Source organism: Equus asinus, chromosome 1, assembly GCF_041296235.1.
Source record: "Equus asinus isolate D_3611 breed Donkey chromosome 1, EquAss-T2T_v2, whole genome shotgun sequence".
Lineage (NCBI taxonomy): Eukaryota > Metazoa > Chordata > Mammalia > Perissodactyla > Equidae > Equus > Equus asinus.
In genome coordinates, this window is record NC_091790.1 from 5574906 (window position 1) to 5592942 (window position 18037).

Below are 18037 nucleotides of genomic sequence, written 5' to 3' on the forward strand. Positions count from 1 at the left end.
CACGGTTTCCTGGCCTGCTTGGAGCAGTCTCATAACTCACCCTTCCCACTTAGCCCAGCCTTGACCTTCGCTGCCGTCTTTTGGCTTGTGAATTTCTCTGCCTTTCAAACGTTCCAGCAGAGTCTGTCTAAAGACGGACATCATCTTTCATTGTGGATTATCCAGGGGTGATTTCTGTTCGCCTTCCATTTTCTGGGACCTTTGTCTCTTTTCCATAGGAGAATCGTCATGGTATTTCTCAGCTATCCCCCTTAGGCATGCTTATCAGTCCGTTCCCCTTCATTCCAACTGATTCGTCTTGCATTTCTGGAATCACCGTATGTTCTCTAGGCCGAGGTGTGAGTGCTTTCGTGACTCTTGGTTGTTGTCTTTGAATTTGCACCGGTCACTTGAAGGAGTCTTTGCTGTCCTAGCCTGGGTCAAACTAAGCACTGGGAACACGTGGTCATCTGGGTTGGTTTGACATCCTGAGGTCAGAAACTCCAAACTCGAGGTGGTCCTGGCATCCCCCTTCACGGACACAATGTTTCCAAGACAAATTAGACGAATGTGATGAATCCCTCTCTCCAGGAAAGATATTTTTCTGTCTCCTTTCCGGATTTGGGAAGTTTCGAACTTCACCCCTGCTCCTGGAACGTTCCCCCAGGTGCCGTCTAGATACGGGCTTCCTTTATTTCTATAGGCTGTGCCATTTGTTTGCCTTACATCCTCAGCCCAGGCCTGTTTCTTTTTCTTGAAACAGAATTGTAATGTTCTCATTTTCAGCCCACTTCCTTACATGTGGTGTCAAAACACATAATCCATAATCCTTCTACGGCAAGAGGTAGGGGGAGAGAATTTCGATGGAGGCAAACTGAGCACACTAGCCTGGGAGGGCAGCCTTCACGAAGGAACGAAGGCCTGTGGAAAAGGGTGCTTTTCAGCACCCTTGTAGAGCACTTCCAAACAAAGAGACATAGCCCAAGCGTGACGGGGCTCCATTCCTTCAAGGCTTCCAAGACATGTCTTGGGACACATTAGCATGTACCCAGTGGGCCCCCGTGACGCCAGAGCTATGGAAAGTGAGACTGATCTGCAAAGAATGCCAGGGGCCTAGGAAAGGAGGCATCGAGTCTTCTCTTCAACGTCCTCAAGACCTCATTCTTGACTTTGGCTTATGCTTAAGGCAGAAGGACCACGTAGGTCTGATAAGGCCCAAGTCCGGCCTCTTGCTTCCAATCAAGTTGCAAGCTTGAATCAGCATGGCCTCCCCATAGACTTGAATAGATGACAACGTTCTCCTCTCGGGGCTTGTCCCTCTATTCTCGCTTCTTGCCAAGGATCCCTTTCTTACCCCTCGAATCAGCGTCTGTTTTATGCCTTCCAGTTTCTGTGTCCGCTTTCTGTTTCTCAAAGCTGTTTCTGGGTATCCCTCCCTTTAATAGCCTAGCCTAGGCCAATCCTCGGTCTGTAACCGTGTGGCCATCTTGGCGGACATGATCCTCGTGATGTCATAAACAACCTCAAAATTCGAACTTGTCCTGACAACCTGCGTGCTCACAGAGTTTCAGAGCCATCTCAGGCCAGTCTGACTCCTCACCCTTTCCAGGTAGGATAGTTTTCCTTTTTCTCGATTTCTTGTCGGTTTCTGTCTTGCCCCTCGAACTTTGGAAGGCCTGCTACATTCTCTCTAGACACTGGTTTCTGTCCTGTAAGATTATCCTGGGTTTTACCTCTTACATTTTATGTAGATGGCCAAGTGGGTGGACGTTCCCCAGAGAAAGTCCTGGACTCCCTCCCAGGTTGAAGTTGCCCGGGCAATCCTCTGATGCGCAATGATCGTGTCATCTCCTAGCACTCTGCCGATTCCACCTAGGCAGGTCCCATGATTTCCTTCCTGCTTCCTTTGGGGAAGTGTACCAGATGCGTTCATGGATTGTAAAAGGCTCACGGTTCTTTTTCTGCTGCGTATTGAGAAGGTGACCTCACCATTGCTACTTAGTTTATGATCCCTGTCTGCACCGTACCATGAAATCTATATTTCCTAACACTGCTAATGTGATCTGCACCCGTGATGTGAAACAGTGAGGCCTGGGCCGGCCAAGCGGAACGTGGGCGCTTACCCGCTCTGCCACAGGGCCGGCCCTGAATTGGACTTTTGGACCAACCTTTTGCCTGAGCTTGGGAACACGTGGGCCTGTTTGGATTATTCGTGAAGGTGATTAGTAGTAACATCCTGGACGGTAAGCTTTTCCGTTGGTGCATGGGTTTAGCACGCAGCATGTGCTGTGGGTAGCATTGCTCTTCATCTATTTGGAATGGTCTACCTTTCTGTAGCATCAGTACGCATTTTGAGGTGATTTTCCAGCCTTGGAAGTTCACCTTCTCTAATCTCTTTCAGCCCCAAAGCTTTATGCCGTCATTCTGGACCCCATTTTGGATTTTTGCTTTGAGGTGAATTTATTGCCGCAACCCTGCATTAGAACATCCTATATCTTTCCGATTTGCATCCTCATCGATGTAGACTTCCGTGTAGCTTACATCATCTTCCCCTGCGTAAGCCTAATAGCAGGCCCTCACCACACACTTGTGCCTCATCATCTGTTTCACCCTCTCACACCTCCCCGCTTTGTCTCTGGGAACCCCCAATCAAATGTCCCGTGCCACCTGTTCCTGACCGCTTGTTTTTGCTTCTCCTCTTAAGTGAGGTCCTACGGTACTTGCCTTGCTCCCTGGGGCTTGTTTCACTTCTCTAAAACCCTCACAGCCATTCTGGTGGTCACAAATGGCTGGAGTGCATCCTTGGTTCCGGCTGACTGGTATGCCATTGCGTGGCTATAGCCCATCTTCCTTCTGCACTGGTCCCTTGCTGGGCTCCAGGGAGGCTTCCAAGTCTTGGGTAGTGGGAGCGACGCTGTGGTGAACTCAGCGGTGGACATGTCTTTATGCAGGAGTGTTTCTGAGTTCTTTGGATCAACACGCCGCAGAGGAATAGCTGGATCATATGGGACATGGATTCTTCAAGTTCTGAGGCAGTTCCACACCGCTTGGCGTAGTGGCTGCACCGGTCTGCACTCCCACCAACGGTGCAGGAGGCTTCCCTTCTCTCCACCTCCTCTCTGACACTTGTGGCTTCCTGTCTGCTTCCTTATAGCCATTCTGACCACAGTGAGCTGCTGTGCCCTTGCAGTTTGCATTTGCATTGGCCTGAGACTTCATGACGGTGAACAAGTGTTCATGCACCCGTTGGTCCTCTTTCGATCTTCTTGGCAGAAATCTCTGTTTCCATCTTCTGCCCAGGTTTTCATTGGCTTGTTGTTTTTTTTTTCTTCTGGGGACGTGCGAGTTGATTGCATCTTTGGGCTTTCCACCCCTTGTCCGATGTGTGGTTTGCAAACATCCTCCCCCAGTCGTTGTGCTATCTTTCCATTCAGTCGATGGTTTCCTTCACTGGGCAGAAGCGTCCGCATTTGACGTGGTCCCGTTGGTTTCTTGTTGACTTGGTTGCCCTGGCCCAGTCGGACTTGCTTCTTCCAAACAGCCGGCTCAGACAGATGGCAAAGAGCACTCTGCCTAGGTCTTCTTCTACAAGGTTCACGGTTTCAAGTCTGCCATTCAAGGCTTTGATCCATTTCAGGTGGTGTGTGTGCCAGGTGTAACATCATGGTGTACTCTCGTTGTGTTCCATGTGGCTGTGCAGGCTTCCCAGCACCGTTTATGGTAGAGGCTCTCCTTTCTCCGCTGTCTCCTCTTGGCTCCCTGGTCGAAAATGGGCTGTTCATGTACGTTTGAGTTGGGCTCTGCGTTCTCGATTCTGTTGCATGGGTCTGTGTGCCTGTTTTGGGGCCCAGACTGTGCCGTCTCGGTACCTAGTGCTTCGTCCTATATGTTGAAATCGGAAAGTGTGCCACGTCCTGCTTTTTTCGTTTTCCTGAGGATTCCTTTGCCTAGTCAGGGTCTCTTGTTGCTGGCTAGAAACTTCAGGATTCCCTCTTCTGTCTCTGTGGGAAACATTGCTGCAACTTTGACTGGGATTGCATGGAATCCAGAGATTCCTTGCTCTGGTAGGGACGTTTCCAGTGTGTTGCTGCTTCCACTCCTAGATCCTGGAATCTCCTTCTTTCTCCTTGTGTCCTCTTGAATTTCTTTCCCCCAACGTTTGTTAGTTTTCCATTGCCATGGCTTTCACCTGTTTTGCTAAGTTTCTTCATAGAGATCTCATCCTTCTCACTGGCATGCAGTTTTTCACTTTTTCTTTTCAGCTTCAGTTTCTCTATGCTTTGCAACTTTGAATCGGTTTTGTTCTGGCAGAAGTGCATCGCTGAGCTCACATCTGCTGGCAATGCTCCTGTCTTTGCTGTGGAAGTCTGGCCCTGTCTAACGTCCCTTCCCATCTGCCTCTACACTACCTCGGACGCCTGCCCCAGAAGGCCTGAAGCAGTGGTGAGCAGGCTCACCCGAGGGTCCACCCGGCCCACCCCGGGCCACCGACCCAGAAGGTGCGGACCTCACCGCTGCACCACCGGCCAGCCCCTTTCATGTTCCGTTGGCAACCTGCAGTTGAGGGCAATGGGACTTGAATATGCTACTTGAGCCCAAGTCTGGCACTGTGTAGATGAGGCCAGGTTGTTTTTCGGGTCCACTGCGATGTCAGAGGATTTGTCAGAATCGTGTCTCTGCTGTCCCGGCAAGCTTCACGGACACACGGTTTCCTGGCCCGCTTGGAGCAGTCTCATAACTCACCCTTCCCACTTAGCCCAGCCTTGACCTTCGCTGCCGTCTTTTGGCTTGTGAATTTCTCTGCCTTTCAAACGTTCCAGCAGAGTCTGTCTAAAGACGGACATCATCTTTCATTGTGGATTATCCAGGGGTGATTTCTGTTCGCCTTCCATTTTCTGGGACCTTTGTCTCTTTTCCATAGGAGAATCGTCATGGTATTTCTCAGCTATCCCCCTTAGACATGCTTATCAGTCCGTTCCCCTTCATTCCAAGTGATTCGTTTGGCATTTCTGGAATCACCGTATGTTCTCTAGGCCGAGGTGTGAGTGCTTTCGTGACTCTTGGTTGTTGTCTTTGAATTTGCACCGGTCACTTGAAGGAGTCTTTGCTGTCCTAGCCTGGGTCAAACTAAGCACTGGGAACACGTGGTCATCTGGGTTGGTTTGACATCCTGAGGTCAGAAACTCCAAACTCGAGGTGGTCCTGGCATCCCCCTTCACGGACACAATGTTTCCAAGACAAATTAGACGAATGTGATGAATCCCTCTCTCCAGGAAAGATATTTTTCTGTCTCCTTTCCGGATTTGGGAAGTTTCGAACTTCACCCCTGCTCCTGGAACGTTCCCCCAGGTGCCGTCTAGATACGGGCTTCCTTTATTTCTATAGGCTGTGCCATTTGTTTGCCTTACATCCTCAGCCCTGGCCTGTTTCTTTTTCTTGAAACAGAATTGTAATGTTCTCATTTTCAGCCCACTTCCTTACATGTGGTGTCAAAACACATAATCCATAATCCTTCTACGGCAAGAGGTAGGGGGAGAGAATTTCGATGGAGGCAAACTGAGCACACTAGCCTGGGAGGGCAGCCTTCACGAAGGAACGAAGGCCTGTGGAAAAGGGTGCTTTTCAGCACCCTTGTAGAGCACTTCCAAACAAAGAGACATAGCCCAAGCGTGACAGGGCTCCATTCCTTCAAGGCTTCCAAGACATGTCTTGGGACACATTAGCATGTACCCAGTGGGCCCCCGTGACGCCAGAGCTATGGAAAGTGAGACTGATCTGCAAAGAATGCCAGGGGCCTAGGAAAGGAGGCATCGAGTCTTCTCTTCAACGTCCTCAAGACCTCATTCTTGACTTTGGCTTATGCTTAAGGCAGAAGGACCACGTAGGTCTGATAAGGCCCAAGTCCGGCCTCTTGCTTCCAATCAAGTTGCAAGCTTGAATCAGCATGGCCTCCCCATAGACTTGAATAGATGACAACGTTCTCCTCTCGGGGCTTGTCCCTCTATTCTCGCTTCTTGCCAAGGATCCCTTTCTTACCCCTCGAATCAGCGTCTGTTTTATGCCTTCCAGTTTCTGTGTCCGCTTTCTGTTTCTCAAAGCTGTTTCTGGGTATCCCTCCCTTTAATAGCCTAGCCTAGGCCAATCCTCGGTCTGTAACCGTGTGGCCATCTTGGCGGACATGATCCTCGTGATGTCATAAACAACCTCAAAATTCGAAGTTGTCCTGACAACCTGCGTGCTCACAGAGTTTCAGAGCCATCTCAGGCCAGTCTGACTCCTCACCCTTTCCAGGTAGGATAGTTTTCCTTTTTCTCGATTTCTTGTCGGTTTCTGTCTTGCCCCTCGAACTTTGGAAGGCCTGCTACATTCTCTCTAGACACTGGTTTCTGTCCTGTAAGATTATCCTGGGTTTTACCTCTTACATTTTATGTAGATGGCCAAGTGGGTGGACGTTCCCCAGAGAAAGTCCTGGACTCCCTCCCAGGTTGAAGTTGCCCGGGCTATCCTCTGATGCGCAATGATCGTGTCATCTCCTAGCACTCTGCCGATTCCACCTAGGCAGGTCCCATGTTTTCCTTCCTGCTTCCTTTGGGGAAGTGTACCAGATGCGTTCATGGATTGTAAAAGCCTCACGGTTCTTTTTCTGGTGCGTATTGAGAAGGTGACCTCACCATTGCTACTTAGTTTATGATCCCTGTCTGCACCGTACCATGAAATCTATATTTCCTAACACTGCTAATGTGATCTGCACCCGTGATGTGAAACAGTGAAGCCTGGGCCGGCCAAGCGGAACGTGGGCGCTTACCCGCTCCGCCACAAGGCCGGCCCTGAATTGGACTTTTGGACCAACCTTTTGCCTGAGCTTGGGAACACGTGGGCCTGTTTGGATTATTCGTGAAGGTGATTAGTAGTAACATCCTGCACGGTAACCTTTTCCGTGGGTGCATGGGTTTCGCAGGCAGCATGTGCTGTGGGTAGCATTGCTCTTCATCTATTTGGAATGGTCTACCTTTCTGTAGCATCAGTACGCATTTTGAGGTGATTTTCCAGCCTTGGAAGTTCACCTTCTCTAATCTCTTTCAGCCCCAAAGCTTTATGCCTTCATTCTGGACCCCATTTTGGATTTTTGCTTTGAGGTGAATTTATTGCCGCAACCCTGCATTAGAACATCCTATATCTTTCCGATTTGCATCCTCATCGATGTAGACTTCCGTGTAGCTTACATCATCTTCCCCTGCGTAAGCCTAATAGCAGGCCCTCACCACACACTTGTGCCTCATCATCTGTTTCACCCTCTCACACCTCCCCGCTTTGTCTCTGGGAACCCCCAATCAAATGTCCCGTGCCACCTGTTCCTGACCGCTTGTTTTTGCTTCTCCTCTTAAGTGAGGTCCTACGGTACTTGCCTTGCTCCCTGGGGCTTGTTTCACTTCTCTAAAACCCTCACAGCCATTCTGGTGGTCACAAATGGCTGGAGTGCATCCTTGGTTCCGGCTGACTGGTATGCCATTGCGTGGCTATAGCCCATCTTCCTTCTGCACTGGTCCCTTGCTGGGCTCCAGGGAGGCTTCCAAGTCTTGGGTAGTGGGAGCGACGCTGTGGTGAACTCAGCGGTGGACATGTCTTTATGCAGGAGTGTTTCCGAGTTCTTTGGATCAACACGCCGCAGAGGAATAGCTGGATCATATGGGACATGGATTCTTCAAGTTCTGAGGCAGTTCCACACCGCTTGGCGTAGTGGCTGCACCGGTCTGCACTCCCACCAACGGTGCAGGAGGCTTCCCTTCTCTCCACCTCCTCTCTGACACTTGTGGCTTCCTGTCTGCTTCCTTATAGCCATTCTGACCACAGTGAGCTGCTGTGCCCTTGCAGTTTGCATTTGCATTGGCCTGAGACTTAATGACGGTGAACAAGTGTTCATGCACCCGTTGGCCCTCTTTCGATCTTCTTGGCAGAAATCTCTGTTTCCATCTTCTGCCCAGGTTTTCATTGGCTTGTTGTTTTTTTTTTCTTCTGGGGACGTGCGAGTTGATTGCATCTTTGGGCTTTCCACCCCTTGTCCGATGTGTGGTTTGCAAACATCCTCCCCCAGTCGTTGTGCTATCTTTCCATTCAGTCGATGGTTTCCTTCACTGGCCAGAAGCGTCCGCATTTGACGTGGTCCCGTTGGTTTCTTGTTGACTTGGTTGCCCTGGCCCAGTCGGACTTGCTTCTTCCAAACAGGCGGCTCAGACAGATGGCAAAGAGCACTCTGCCTAGGTCTTCTGCTACAAGGTTCACGGATTCAAGTCTGCCATTCAAGGCTTTGATCCATTTCAGGTGGTGTGTGTGCCAGGTGTAACATCATGGTGTACTCTCGTTGTGTTCCATGTGGCTGTGCAGGCTTCCCAGCACCATTTATGGTAGAGGCTCTCCTTTCTCCGCTGTCTCCTCTTGGCTCCCTGGTCGAAAATGGGCTGTCCATGTACGTTTGAGTTGGGCTCTGCGTTCTCGATTCTGTTGCATGGGTCTGTGTGCCTGTTTTGGGGCCCAGACTGTGCCGTCTCGGTACCTAGTGCTTCGTCCTATATGTTGAAATCGGAAAGTGTGCCACGTCCTGCTTTTTTCGTTTTCCTGAGGATTCCTTTGCCTAGTCAGGGTCTCTTGTTGCTGGCTAGAAACTTCAGGATTCCCTCTTCTGTCTCTGTGGGAAACATTGCTGCAACTTTGACTGGGATTGCATGGAATCCAGAGATTCCTTGCTCTGGTAGGGACGTTTCCAGTGTGTTGCTGCTTCCACTCCCAGATCCTGGAATCTCCTTCTTTCTCCTTGTGTCCTCTTGAATTTCTTTCCCCCAACGTTTGTTAGTTTTCCATTGCCATGGCTTTCACCTGTTTTGCTAAGTTTCTTCATAGAGATCTCATCCTTCTCACTGGCATGCAGTTTTTCACTTTTTCTTTTCAGCTTCAGTTTCTCTATGCTTTGCAACTTTGAATCGGTTTTGTTCTGGCAGAAGTGCATCGCTGAGCTCACATCTGCTGGCAATGCTCCTGTCTTTGCTGTGGAAGTCTGGCCCTGTCTAACGTCCCTTCCCATCTGCCTCTACACTACCTCGGACGCCTGCCCCAGAAGGCCTGAAGCAGTGGTGAGCAGGCTCACCCGAGGGTCCACCCGGCCCACCCCGGGCCACCGACCCAGAAGGTGCGGACCTCACCGCTGCACCACCGGCCAGCCCCTTTCATGTTCCGTTGGCAACCTGCAGTTGAGGGCAATGGGACTTGAATATGCTACTTGAGCCCAAGTCTGGCACTGTGTAGATGAGGCCAGGTTGTTTTTCGGGTCCACTGCGATGTCAGAGGATTTGTCAGAATCGTGTCTCTGCTGTCCCGGCAAGCTTCACGGACACACGGTTTCCTGGCCCGCTTGGAGCAGTCTCATAACTCACCCTTCCCACTTAGCCCAGCCTTGACCTTCGCTGCCGTCTTTTGGCTTGTGAATTTCTCTGCCTTTCAAACGTTCCAGCAGAGTCTGTCTAAAGACGGACATCATCTTTCATTGTGGATTATCCAGGGGTGATTTCTGTTCGCCTTCCATTTTCTGGGACCTTTGTCTCTTTTCCATAGGAGAATCGTCATGGTATTTCTCAGCTATCCCCCTTAGGCATGCTTATCAGTCCGTTCCCCTTCATTCCAAGTGATTCGTCTTGCATTTCTGGAATCACCGTATGTTCTCTAGGCCGAGGTGTGAGTGCTTTCGTGACTCTTGGTTGTTGTCTTTGAATTTGCACCGGTCACTTGAAGGAGTCTTTGCTGTCCTAGCCTGGGTCAAACTAAGCACTGGGAACACGTGGTCATCTTGGTTGGTTTGACATCCTGAGGTCAGAAACTCCAAACTCGAGGTGGTCCTGGCATCCCCCTTCACGGACACAATGTTTCCAAGACAAATTAGACGAATGTGATGAATCCCTCTCTCCAGGAAAGATATTTTTCTGTCTCCTTTCCGGATTTGGGAAGTTTCGAACTTCACCCCTGATCCTGGAACGTTCCCCCAGGTGCCGTCTAGATACGGGCTTCCTTTATTTCTATAGGCTGTGCCATTTGTTTGCCTTACATCCTCAGCCCTGGCCTGTTTCTTTTTCTTGAAACAGAATTGTAATGTTCTCATTTTCAGCCCACTTCCTTACATGTGGTGTCAAAACACATAATCCATAATCCTTCTACGGCAAGAGGTAGGGGGAGAGAATTTCGATGGAGGCAAACTGAGCACACTAGCCTGGGCGGGCAGCCTTCACGAAGGAACGAAGGCCTGTGGAAAAGGGTGCTTTTCAGCACCCTTGTAGAGCACTTCCAAACAAAGAGACATAGCCCAAGCGTGACGGGGCTCCATTCCTTCAAGGCTTCCAAGACATGTCTTGGGACACATTAGCATGTACCCAGTGGGCCCCCGTGACGCCAGAGCTATGGAAAGTTATACTGATCTGCAAAGAATGCCAGGGGCCTAGGAAAGGAGGCATCGAGTCTTCTCTTCAACGTCCTCAAGACCTCATTCTTGACTTTGGCTTATGCTTAAGGCAGAAGGACCACGTAGGTCTGATAAGGCCCAAGTCCGGCCTCTTGCTTCCAATCAAGTTGCAAGCTTGAATCAGCATGGCCTCCCCATAGACTTGAATAGATGACAACGTTCTCCTCTCGGGGCTTGTCCCTCTATTCTCGCTTCTTGCCAAGGATCCCTTTCTTACCCCTCGAATCAGCGTCTGTTTTATGCCTTCCAGTTTCTGTGTCCGCTTTCTGTTTCTCAAAGCTGTTTCTGGGTATCCCTCCCTTTAATAGCCTAGCCTAGGCCAATCCTCGGTCTGTAACCGTGTGGCCATCTTGGCGGACATGATCCTCGTGATGTCATAAACAACCTCAAAATTCGAACTTGTCCTGACAACCTGCGTGCTCACAGAGTTTCAGAGCCATCTCAGGCCAGTCTGACTCCTCACCCTTTCCAGGTAGGATAGTTTTCCTTTTTCTCGATTTCTTGTCGGTTTCTGTCTTGCCCCTCGAACTTTGGAAGGCGTGCTACATTCTCTCTAGACACTGGTTTCTGTCCTGTAAGATTATCCTGGGTTTTACCTCTTACATTTTATGTAGATGGCCAAGTGGGTGGACGTTCCCCAGAGAAAGTCCTGGACTCCCTCCCAGGTTGAAGTTGCCCGGGCAATCCTCTGATGCGCAATGATCGTGTCATCTCCTAGCACTCTGCCGATTCCACCTAGGCAGGTCCCATGATTTCCTTCCTGCTTCCTTTGGGGAAGTGTACCAGATGCGTTCATGGATTGTAAAAGGCTCACGGTTCTTTTTCTGCTGCGTATTGAGAAGGTGACCTCACCATTGCTACTTAGTTTATGATCCCTGTCTGCACCGTACCATGAAATCTATATTTCCTAACACTGCTAATGTGATCTGCACCCGTGATGTGAAACAGTGAGGCCTGGGCCGGCCAAGCGGAACGTGGGCGCTTACCCGCTCCGCCACAGGGCCGGCCCTGAATTGGACTTTTGGACCAACCTTTTGCCTGAGCTTGGGAACACGTGGGCCTGTTTGGATTATTCGTGAAGGTGATTAGTAGTAACATCCTGGACGGTAAGCTTTTCCGTTGGTGCATGGGTTTAGCAGGCAGCATGTGCTGTGGGTAGCATTGCTCTTCATCTATTTGGAATGGTCTACCTTTCTGTAGCATCAGTACGCATTTTGAGGTGATTTTCCAGCCTTGGAAGTTCACCTTCTCTAATCTCTTTCAGCCCCAAAGCTTTATGCCGTCATTCTGGACCCCATTTTGGATTTTTGCTTTGAGGTGAATTTATTGCCGCAACCCTGCATTAGAACATCCTATATCTTTCCGATTTGCATCCTCATCGATGTAGACTTCCGTGTAGCTTACATCATCTTCCCCTGCGTAAGCCTAATAGCAGGCCCTCACCACACACTTGTGCCTCATCATCTGTTTCACCCTCTCACACCTCCCCGCTTTGTCTCTGGGAACCCCCAATCACAGGTCCCGTGCCACCTGTTCCTGACCGCTTGTTTTTGCTTCTCCTCTTAAGTGAGGTCCTACGGTACTTGCCTTGCTCCCTGGGGCTTGTTTCACTTCTCTAAAACCCTCACAGCCATTCTGGTGGTCACAAATGGCTGGAGTGCATCCTTGGTTCCGGCTGACTGGTATGCCATTGCGTGGCTATAGCCCATCTTCCTTCTGCACTGGTCCCTTGCTGGGCTCCAGGGAGGCTTCCAAGTCTTGGGTAGTGGGAGCGACGCTGTGGTGAACTCAGCGGTGGACATGTCTTTATGCAGGAGTGTTTCCGAGTTCTTTGGATCAACACGCCGCAGAGGAATAGCTGGATCATATGGGACATGGATTCTTCAAGTTCTGAGGCAGTTCCACACCGCTTGGCGTAGTGGCTGCACCGGTCTGCACTCCCACCAACGGTGCAGGAGGCTTCCCTTCTCTCCACCTCCTCTCTGACACTTGTGGCTTCCTGTCTGCTTCCTTATAGCCATTCTGACCACAGTGAGCTGCTGTGCCCTTGCAGTTTGCATTTGCATTGGCCTGAGACTTCATGACGGTGAACAAGTGTTCATGCACCCGTTGGTCCTCTTTCGATCTTCTTGGCAGAAATCTCTGTTTCCATCTTCTGCCCAGGTTTTCATTGGCTTGTTGTTTTTTTTTTCTTCTGGGGACGTGCGAGTTGATTGCATCTTTGGGCTTTCCACCCCTTGTCCGATGTGTGGTTTGCAAACATCCTCCCCCAGTCGTTGTGCTATCTTTCCATTCAGTCGATGGTTTCCTTCACTGGGCAGAAGCGTCCGCATTTGACGTGGTCCCGTTGGTTTCTTGTTGACTTGGTTGCCCTGGCCCAGTCGGACTTGCTTCTTCCAAACAGCCGGCTCAGACAGATGGCAAAGAGCACTCTGCCTAGGTCTTCTTCTACAAGGTTCACGGTTTCAAGTCTGCCATTCAAGGCTTTGATCCATTTCAGGTGGTGTGTGTGCCAGGTGTAACATCATGGTGTACTCTCGTTGTGTTCCATGTGGCTGTGCAGGCTTCCCAGCACCATTTATGGTAGAGGCTCTCCTTTCTCCGCTGTCTCCTCTTGGCTCCCTGGTCGAAAATGGGCTGTCCATGTACGTTTGAGTTGGGCTCTGCGTTCTCGATTCTGTTGCATGGGTCTGTGTGCCTGTTTTGGGGCCCAGACTGTGCCGTCTCGGTACCTAGTGCTTCGTCCTATATGTTGAAATCGGAAAGTGTGCCACGTCCTGCTTTTTTCGTTTTCCTGAGGATTCCTTTGCCTAGTCAGGGTCTCTTGTTGCTGGCTAGAAACTTCAGGATTCCCTCTTCTGTCTCTGTGGGAAACATTGCTGCAACTTTGACTGGGATTGCATGGAATCCAGAGATTCCTTGCTCTGGTAGGGACGTTTCCAGTGTGTTGCTGCTTCCACTCCTAGATCCTGGAATCTCCTTCTTTCTCCTTGTGTCCTCTTGAATTTCTTTCCCCCAACGTTTGTTAGTTTTCCATTGCCATGGCTTTCACCTGTTTTGCTAAGTTTCTTCATAGAGATCTCATCCTTCTCACTGGCATGCAGTTTTTCACTTTTTCTTTTCAGCTTCAGTTTCTCTATGCTTTGCAACTTTGAATCGGTTTTGTTCTGGCAGAAGTGCATCGCTGAGCTCACATCTGCTGGCAATGCTCCTGTCTTTGCTGTGGAAGTCTGGCCCTGTCTAACGTCCCTTCCCATCTGCCTCTACACTACCTCGGACGCCTGCCCCAGAAGGCCTGAAGCAGTGGTGAGCAGGCTCACCCGAGGGTCCACCCGGCCCACCCCGGGCCACCGACCCAGAAGGTGCGGACCTCACCGCTGCACCACCGGCCGGCCCCTTTCATGTTCCGTTGGCAACCTGCAGTTGAGGGCAATGGGACTTGAATATGCTACTTGAGCCCAAGTCTGGCACTGTGTAGATGAGGCCAGGTTGTTTTTCGGGTCCACTGCGATGTCAGAGGATTCGTCAGAATCGTGTCTCTGCTGTCCCGGCAAGCTTCACGGACACACGGTTTCCTGGCCCGCTTGGAGCAGTCTCATAACTCACCCTTCCCACTTAGCCCAGCCTTGACCTTCGCTGCCGTCTTTTGGCTTGTGAATTTCTCTGCCTTTCAAACGTTCCAGCAGAGTCTGTCTAAAGACGGACATCATCTTTCATTGTGGATTATCCAGGGGTGATTTCTGTTCGCCTTCCATTTTCTGGGACCTTTGTCTCTTTTCCATAGGAGAATCGTCATGGTATTTCTCAGCTATCCCCCTTAGGCATGCTTATCAGTCCGTTCCCCTTCATTCCAAGTGATTCGTTTGGCATTTCTGGAATCACCGTATGTTCTCTAGGCCGAGGTGTGAGTGCTTTCGTGACTCTTGGTTGTTGTCTTTGAATTTGCACCGGTCACTTGAAGGAGTCTTTGCTGTCCTAGCCTGGGTCAAACTAAGCACTGGGAACACGTGGTCATCTGGGTTGGTTTGACATCCTGAGGTCAGAAACTCCAAACTCGAGGTGGTCCTGGCATCCCCCTTCACGGACACAATGTTTCCAAGACAAATTAGACGAATCTGATGAATCCCTCTCTCCAGGAAAGATATTTTTCTGTCTCCTTTCCGGATTTGGGAAGTTTCGAACTTCACCCCTGCTCCTGGAACGTTCCCCCAGGTGCCGTCTAGATACGGGCTTCCTTTATTTCTATAGGCTGTGCCATTTGTTTGCCTTACATCCTCAGCCCTGGCCTGTTTCTTTTTCTTGAAACAGAATTGTAATGTTCTCATTTTCAGCCCACTTCCTTACATGTGGTGTCAAAACACATAATCCATAATCCTTCTACGGCAAGAGGTAGGGGGAGAGAATTTCGATGGAGGCAAACTGAGCACACTAGCCTGGGAGGGCAGCCTTCACGAAGGAACGAAGGCCTGTGGAAAAGGGTGCTTTTCAGCACCCTTGTAGAGCACTTCCAAACAAAGAGACATAGCCCAAGCGTGACGGGGCTCCATTCCTTCAAGGCTTCCAAGACATGTCTTGGGACACATTAGCATGTACCCAGTGGGCCCCCGTGACGCCAGAGCTATGGAAAGTGAGACTGATCTGCAAAGAATGCCAGGGGCCTAGGAAAGGAGGCATCGAGTCTTCTCTTCAACGTCCTCAAGACCTCATTCTTGACTTTGGCTTATGCTTAAGGCAGAAGGACCACGTAGGTCTGATAAGGCCCAAGTCCGGCCTCTTGCTTCCAATCAAGTTGCAAGCTTGAATCAGCATGGCCTCCCCATAGACTTGAATAGATGACAACGTTCTCCTCTCGGGGCTTGTCCCTCTATTCTCGCTTCTTGCCAAGGATCCCTTTCTTACCCCTCGAATCAGCGTCTGTTTTATGCCTTCCAGTTTCTGTGTCCGCTTTCTGTTTCTCAAAGCTGTTTCTGGGTATCCCTCCCTTTAATAGCCTAGCCTAGGCCAATCCTCGGTCTGTAACCGTGTGGCCATCTTGGCGGACATGATCGTCGTGATGTCATAAACAACCTCAAAATTCGAAGTTGTCCTGACAACCTGCGTGCTCACAGAGTTTCAGAGCCATCTCAGGCCAGTCTGACTCCTCACCCTTTCCAGGTAGGATAGTTTTCCTTTTTCTCGATTTCTTGTCGGTTTCTGTCTTGCCCCTCGAACTTTGGAAGGCCTGCTACATTCTCTCTAGACACTGGTTTCTGTCCTGTAAGATTATCCTGGGTTTTACCTCTTACATTTTATGTAGATGGCCAAGTGGGTGGACGTTCCCCAGAGAAAGTCCTGGACTCCCTCCCAGGTTGAAGTTGCCCGGGCAATCCTCTGATGCGCAATGATCGTGTCATCTCCTAGCACTCTGCCGATTCCACCTAGGCAGGTCCCATGTTTTCCTTCCTGCTTCCTTTGGGGAAGTGTACCAGATGCGTTCATGGATTGTAAAAGGTTCACGGTTCTTTTTCTGGTGCGTATTGAGAAGGTGACCTCACCATTGCTACTTAGTTTATGATCCCTGTCTGCACCGTACCATGAAATCTATATTTCCTAACACTGCTAATGTGATCTGCACCCGTGATGTGAAACAGTGAGGCCTGGGCCGGCCAAGCGGAACGTGGGCGCTTACCCGCTCCGCCACAGGGCCGGCCCTGAATTGGACTTTTGGACCAACCTTTTGCCTGAGCTTGGGAACACGTGGGCCTGTTTGGATTATTCGTGAAGGTGATTAGTAGTAACATCCTGGACGGTAAGCTTTTCCGTTGGTGCATGGGTTTAGCAGGCAGCATGTGCTGTGGGTAGCATTGCTCTTCATCTATTTGGAATGGTCTACCTTTCTGTAGCATCAGTACGCATTTTGAGGTGATTTTCCAGCCTTGGAAGTTCACCTTCTCTAATCTCTTTCAGCCCCAAAGCTTTATGCCGTCATTCTGGACCCCATTTTGGATTTTTGCTTTGAGGTGAATTTATTGCCGCAACCCTGCATTAGAACATCCTATATCTTTCCGATTTGCATCCTCATCGATGTAGACTTCCGTGTAGCTTACATCATCTTCCCCTGCGTAAGCCTAATAGCAGGCCCTCACCACACACTTGTGCCTCATCATCTGTTTCACCCTCTCACACCTCCCCGCTTTGTCTCTGGGAACCCCCAATCAAATGTCCCGTGCCACCTGTTCCTGACCGCTTGTTTTTGCTTCTCCTCTTAAGTGAGGTCCTACGGTACTTGCCTTGCTCCCTGGGGCTTGTTTCACTTCTCTAAAACCCTCACAGCCATTCTGGTGGTCACAAATGGCTGGAGTGCATCCTTGGTTCCGGCTGACTGGTATGCCATTGCGTGGCTATAGCCCATCTTCCTTCTGCACTGGTCCCTTGCTGGGCTCCAGGGAGGCTTCCAAGTCTTGGGTAGTGGGAGCGACGCTGTGGTGAACTCAGCGGTGGACATGTCTTTATGCAGGAGTGTTTCCGAGTTCTTTGGATCAACACGCCGCAGAGGAATAGCTGGATCATATGGGACATGGATTCTTCAAGTTCTGAGGCAGTTCCACACCGCTTGGCGTAGTGGCTGCACCGGTCTGCACTCCCACCAACGGTGCAGGAGGCTTCCCTTCTCTCCACCTCCTCTCTGACACTTGTGGCTTCCTGTCTGCTTCCTTATAGCCATTCTGACCACAGTGAGCTGCTGTGCCCTTGCAGTTTGCATTTGCATTGGCCTGAGACTTCATGACGGTGAACAAGTGTTCATGCACCCGTTGGTCCTCTTTCGATCTTCTTGGCAGAAATCTCTGTTTCCATCTTCTGCCCAGGTTTTCATTGGCTTGTTGTTTTTTTTTTCTTCTGGGGACGTGCGAGTTGATTGCATCTTTGGGCTTTCCACCCCTTGTCCGATGTGTGGTTTGCAAACATCCTCCCCCAGTCGTTGTGCTATCTTTCCATTCAGTCGATGGTTTCCTTCACTGGGCAGAAGCGTCCGCATTTGACGTGGTCCCGTTGGTTTCTTGTTGACTTGGTTGCCCTGGCCCAGTCGGACTTGCTTCTTCCAAACAGCCGGCTCAGACAGATGGCAAAGAGCACTCTGCCTAGGTCTTCTTCTACAAGGTTCACGGTTTCAAGTCTGCCATTCAAGACTTTGATCCATTTCAGGTGGTGTGTGTGCCAGGTGTAACATCATGGTGTACTCTCGTTGTGTTCCATGTGGCTGTGCAGGCTTCCCAGCTCCGTTTATGGTAGAGGCTCTCCATTCTCCGCTGTCTCCTCTTGGCTCCCTGGTCGAAAATGGGCTGTCCATGTACGTTTGAGTTGGGCTCTGGGTTCTCGATTCTGTTGCATGGGTCTGTGTGCCTGTTTTGGGGCCCAGACTGTGCCGTCTCGGTACCTAGTGCTTCGTCCTATATGTTGAAATCAGAAAGTGTGCCACGTCCTGCTTTTTTCGTTTTCCTGAGGATTCCTTTGCCTAGTCAGGGTCTCTTGTTGCTGGCTAGAAACTTCAGGATTCCCTCTTCTGTCTCTGTGGGAAAC